The following is a 6,732-nucleotide window of genomic DNA, read 5'->3' as shown; positions in this document are numbered from 1 at the left end:
AGTCTTCGCCTTACTTTCATAGGACTTATGTGTTTCCTTTTGGCATGCCCAACAAACTATAGTTTATCCCTCATTAGGCTTCTTCACTCCATTGATGATGTTATCTAGATGAGGTTGAGCATGATTAGCCCTGCCTTTCTTCTTGGTCAAGTTCTTTATGAGGCGGGTCACTTGCTTGAGCTCATGTTTTTACTTGCAATTTCTTGAGAACAAGTTTCTACAATAACATTCTTTATAGAAACTTTTTTGTAGGGGTGAGAGTTAATATTAATTAAATCCAAGCAAGAAGTAGAGGTATCTATTTTTATTAATTTTAGGAGTTTCTAGTTTAGATGCCTCGGTGGTGCTACCAATGTTTTCTAGCTTAGTAGATAGGTCATTATTGTGTATGCTAAGAATTTCCATTTTTCTTGACAAATTATCACTAACATTTTTTGAGCTTGCTAACTCTGTTTTTTTTGTTTTTCATTCTTTCTAATTAGGTGTTAATTAGTAGGTGTGGTGGTTGCACTTACTTCTAAATGCTCAATTTCATTAGTTAGCTCTACATGCAAATTTGTGAAGGTTTCATATTTTTCAAGCAAATCTGGATAAGCCTTTTGTGAGATAACAAACTTAGATTTTAACAGTTTTAATTGAGACTTTTGTTTAGTGGTGTGCACCTCTTCAAAAACATTTAACGACATGCACATGTTTTTGGTAAAGGGGTTATCATTTTAATTATCACTATCATTATCATACTCACTAGAGGATGCACCATTTGTGTTACCTCATGCCATGAGGAATTTGTGAGATGGCATGATGTAGATTGATGAAGGGTGTGACTCCCTTGGTGGGGCTTCATCTTCACATGATGAATTATCACATGTCTTGATTGATGTGAGCACTTGGCCTTTGCCCATTGTTGGTCACCTGTTTTGATTCCTAATTGGGATCAAAATAGGGTAAGACAATTAGGAAGAGGACATTCATTCTTGTATATTCGGTGAATAGATCGAGAGAAGAAGGTTAATATGATAAAAGGTATCTAGATAACAAAATGGAGCAAAAACACTTGAAGAAGAACATAACTAGCTTCATCCTTTTATTCCTTCTAAGTTATAAATAATTACGAGTATACCTTTGAGGGTTGAAAAACAACTTCGGAGGAAGAGCGTGTAACACCCTAAATTTGGGGGTATCAAATTTCTTTACTAAATACCTACGCAAATTCAGGTGTTACCCTTCCTTCTTCTTTCTATCCTAATTTATTTCCTCCTTGTTTAAAAAAAGAGTGCATTAGGAGCGTCTGTAGAGTTGGAGTGTAAAACCTCATGGGAGTCAAGATATGTTGCATCATGCCGGAGCTCTTACTGTATCTTTTGCTTGATGTGCATTCTTTTGATTCACGAATATTTGCTCGAGCTTGAATTCAACTAGTAGGGGGAGAAAAGGCCTCATAGCCAAACCTAGCCCAGCCCCAGTCGTCCATGCCGTGCCCTAGCTGGCCACGACCCGGCCCAGCCGCGCCTGCGCCCCCTCCACCTTAGCACCACCGGCTAGGGGGGCCTCCTCTAACTAGCTGTGACACCTCGGGTGTTTAACTTGTGTTAAACCGTGAGATTGGACCTCAGCAAAAATCCTTAGTGGAAATAATGATTTCTCGATCACGTCTATCTCCATTTATCAAGTCTTTTCAGAAAAAATCACAGAATTTGAAGAAAGGCCCAAATCTTGAGCCTATTATAACTTTTATTTCTTAAAACGAATGCAAATTTAAAAGTTAATCTCGTTTTGCAAATCCCATCCAAACTCATTCATTTGAATTCTCGGTAGTTGTTATCCGATCTGTGTCCGAATCCGATTTCTCGATTTTCGATCTATGTCCAAATGTTTTATCCAAATATGTACTCTCAAACGAAATACTCAGTGTATCAGCATCTATTTAACTTTTATTCTATCCGACTTGATATCACTGCATCTGATCCAAATTCAGACCAACTCGCATTATCTCGATCGCAAAACTGAAAGCTGGTCAAAACTCAAGTCAATTTATTTTCTTATAGTATGTGAGAATTTATTTCTAAGCGACACCAAAAACAAATCCTGAGTCCAACTATTTCCTCGATCTTCCATTCGTCCGAACGCCAGTTATCTTCATTCTCCGCACCGGATAATCCCGTGGTAGAATTTTTTTCTATAAATAAGTGAATCCTTAACCTTGAAGAAACCATATTTTGCTTCTCTTCTAAGCAATTTCTTTGCATCTCTTCTAAGTAAACATCTTTGCTTCTCCCCTAAGCAATATCTCAAATCGTACCCTGAATTTTTTCTTCTATAAATATGGGACCTCTTTCTTGCACTTGGGACATTTTTCTACTCCTACCCCTAGCTGCCACTCCTCTCCCCCAAGCATCTGCACAACACACTCCTCTCTTTTCTCCTCCATGGTTTCTTCTTTCTAGGCACTTAGCTCCGACAACTTCCTCACTGTCGAGCTCGACGCACCGGTCGTCCATCGCTATCAAGCGCTCGTCGCCCCTGCTGCTCCTCTCTATTGTGCTCTTCCTCTAGTCTAAGGGGTTGCCCCCTCATCTTCACCTTTCCATGTCGGGTGCTCACTAGGTCTAGGGCCACCGGTCTTCATCTTCCTCACTAGCGCTCGCGCCTAGCCACGCACGCCAGACCTGCCTCCCTCTACTCCTCCCATTCTTGCTCACCCAGGTCTAGCCGTTGCTTTCACGCTTGGATGTCCTCTTCCCTACGCCCTGCTCGTCTTAGCCTCCATCGTCGGCGCCCAACCTCCACGCCATTAGGCTGATGTGCTCACCCACAGACTCGACCTCGTCGTCCCCCTGTTTGACTATGCTCTCCATGGCATATCTGTGTAACACCCCAGTGTTACTTAGGGTTTCTCCCAGTACCCCAACTCTTGACCATTATCACATGTGGCTCTAATGATGCAAGAAACACCAAACTTAAATGATTAAATGCCTAAACAAATCTTTTTCAGCTCAAGAAACATATGCTAAGCACATCATGCACCTTAGGGAGAAAAATATCCAAAACCCTAACACCACCCAAATTGGCCATTTGAGAACAGAAGGGAAATTAGAGAAAAGACTTGGGAAAAACACAAAATCTTGATATGAACCAATCAACAAAGTTTTAGTGCACTAAATTACCTACAAAATGTAGTAAGGAAGATTGGTCATTTGAATTTTTCAAAATCCCCAAAATAGCCCATGAAGTAAAGCCTCTAGGAATAATTCAAAAATTTAGAATCTGAATTTCGACCCCTTCTCAAAGATCAGTTATGTTCTCTATTTTTTGAAACTTGAATCCACAAAGTCCAAATACCAAAGTGGCGCCAAACTACCTTGAACACACCCTGGCGAAGTTTGAGAAATTTTCTCAAAAGTTTGACACGATCTTGGCGTGGATTTCCTCGGAACTCGGCCGTGAGACACTAGCGTTTTGGCGACGCGACAACTCCCTGTCCATAGCCCAAAACCACACGACTTCCACACACAAACGACAGAACTCAGTCGGGGGAACAAATCCTACAAGGCGATCTTGCCCAAATTTACAAAGATCTGCGCCCTATAGGCGTTTGAACAAGAGGAGAAGCGAACGTCCACGTGTTCGACCCTTGCTGACGCGCTAGAGCACGCACAGGGCACCAGACCCTGCGAGCCCGCGCCGAGCGACGCCAGACCCCGCGCCCTCGCTCGCACCGCGCCTATAAAGTAGCCCCAAGGCTTCGACCGTGCTCCCCCGCACGCTCACAGCCCCGCCCAAGCCCGAGTTCGCCGGACTTTCCCCTGAGCACGACGCGCCACCGCCGGCCAAGCCACCCGAGCTTTGGCCACCATAGCCAGCTCGCTCCAGCCATTCCCAGTCCTCGATATCGGCTTGGCTAGCTTTGCCAGAGACCCGTGAAGCTCCCCAAGCCCTCAGAACCGATAGAGCCTCACCGGAGGACCCGAATCACCTCGCCGGACTTCTTCCGCTCACTGGCGAACGTGAACCGGGTAAGTCTCTGCGCCATTCTCAAATTCCTTCCGTGTACCACCTCTATGTCACCTGGTTAAGCCTCCCAAGCCAACCAATTGGACTATCTCGTCGTGAGCAGGCCAGATTTCTTGTTGTCGATGAACTCCCTCGCCTGTGCACGTGGACCAGCCGACCCCGACCACCTCTAACGCCGACCCGTACCTCACCGTGACCGTTGTAACCTCCCCAACCTCCCTAGATGCCTCACCGGAGCTATCTCACCGTCGGTAAGCCGCTTGCCCTTTCCTCCACCGCGAGCACTATTTAAATAAAGGAAGGACCGTGGGTTAGATTTAGGGTTCAGGGTTACCCTAGGGGGTTTTCTGCGCTGTCAGAGACTCGGTGCAATAGGAACCCAAGGGCGTGTTTGTAAGGAAAACCAGGAAGAAAATGCCAGGGACCCCAGCGCAAAGTGGATTTCCTTTTCAATTTGAATTTCAAATTCTTTAAATTAGCAGTAAATCAATTAAATGCATAACTTGAGAAATACTCATCCAAAATTAGTCAAACCAATTTTGCTGGATTCCAGACATTATGAACTATCAGACAAAAATATTGAACCCCATGTTTTCTGTACTAATTTTTAGAGTTTTGAATTAAATTAGAAAACTCTCCAAACCCTATTAATACAGAGAAAAATAGAAATACTTCTAAACTAGGCTGAAGGAAATTTGTAGCGATACATACCCAACATACACACCGTTTAAAAATACTAAACACCCCAGTATACAAGAATAACCCAATAATGTTCATTAAAAACTATTTCTGCCCAAATCTTAGAAAAATAAGAAAGGTGGTGAAAAATTATAACTAAAGGATGAACATATTTTTCCTAGAACACCCAAGTGATAAAGAGCATAAGAAAAATGCAGAGAACCCTAAATGAGCTAATCCATGGTTAAATATTTTATTATGCGCTAAGAAATCAAGAAAAGCCATAATTAAAAATATAAGGACCATTTTAAAAATGGTAAGAAAATTTCAGTAGACTCCTAACTGCTTGAACACCACTCCAAAAATAATAAACACCCCAACCCATCACAATAAGTGAGTTGAACAATTAAAACTTGGATCTGACCCATGTTTTAATTAAATCATGAGAAAGCCTAAAATTGTACAACAGTGGGTAAACAAATTTTTACCCAACTACTTATGAGGTAAACCACCAGAGAAAAATATAAAACTCAAGTAAAAATTCAAGGTAACACACATTACCCCTACCCCATGAAAAAGGCCATATATTCCAAGAATTTTTACCACCCTTTCCCGTAAGCAAAAAGTTGCCAAATTCTAGAATAATTGCTCTTGCACAAAGAAGAAGATAGGAAAAAATTAGAAATCTGTTGTTTGACATTTTTCAAGTATAGTGGTAGTAGAAAGCACCCCTATGGCCAAGAACTTTAGAAAATCACAGGAAAATGACCAGTAAGTATCAGTGGCTAAAACTTGGTACAAAGTCATATTATAGCACCTAAATGCTAGCAAAAATAAGCCTTAGGGAATAATCCAATGTTAGAAGAGAGTTGTAGTTCAAAGCACCCCTCTGCCCTAAAACTTCATATATTTTTTATAGAGTGAACCCTTAACCTTTTAAGCCTCAATTTTTGAGACTAAGAGTTATAGGTCAGTGAGAAACTACTGTAATTGTTACAGAAGTTTTGGAAATTTATAAGGCTATGTTGTAGTTCAAACCCACTTTAAAAAGCATAATAGGAAAAGGGAAAAGAGAGGATTAGTGAGAATAATGAATATCACTCCCAATGAATTCAGCAGGGACCATAATAAACTTTCAATAAGACAGTAAAAGAAAACCAGTGTACCCCAATAACCTGATCCCTTGAAACTTAACCATACTTAACCTTGAAATGGCTAAATATACCACTAGAAGTCTCGTAGTAAAATTAAACTTTACCTTATCCTTTTAATCATTTTTATTACTACCACATTGCATAACATGGCATTCATATATCTCACTCATTGCATTCATTAGATTGCAACCTCGCTGACAAAGAGTACATGGTCATTCCCGAGCAAGGAGCTGTCCACGAGGAAGACCAAGAGCCAGCTCCCGAGCCTGCCATAGAGGATCTTCCCGCAGCCCCAGCATTTGAAGGCAAGCCCCGTTTTATGCATAACCAATTTATATATGCTACTTTACTACACTTAATGTTTGTAGGCTTGTAATGTGCACTTAAGTGTAGGAGTTGCTTGAAACCCCTAGTTGCATGAACTCAGGATTCCTTTTTGAGATGGATACTAGTATGCTAGGTCGAGTAGTTGCTTTGCTAATTAGGATCTCGGTAGAAGTCGAGTGATTTTTCCAGCACTCGCGCAAGGTTAGAAATTGATCGTATTCATCTTGATAACGGGATCTATGATGGTCTATGGACTTGGATCTAGGGTGGATGCCTTGTCCATGAGACGGAAATGGAATTAAGGATTAATGTGTGGATACTTGAGTCAAGCGTTTGAAAGTAATAATCACATCGGGAAATATGGTAACCGGTAAACCTAGTACCTGAGTGAAGCCGGGCGTGGACTTTACCCCTCACTCGTCCTGAGACTGGATCTCCCATGCTAGCTATGGTGGGTACAAGTGCGGTCACTGCACGGCGGCAGCCAGGGTCAGTGGAGCATTGTATGCCAAGGCGGTGAGTTGAAGCGTCCCGATCCTTTGGGACTCAAATGTGATACAAT

The sequence above is a fragment of the Zea mays genome, chromosome 7 (genome assembly GCF_902167145.1).
Source record: "Zea mays cultivar B73 chromosome 7, Zm-B73-REFERENCE-NAM-5.0, whole genome shotgun sequence".
NCBI lineage: Eukaryota > Viridiplantae > Streptophyta > Magnoliopsida > Poales > Poaceae > Zea > Zea mays.
The sequence above is the reverse complement of the archived record's forward strand: the minus strand, read 5'-3'. Positions refer to the sequence as shown.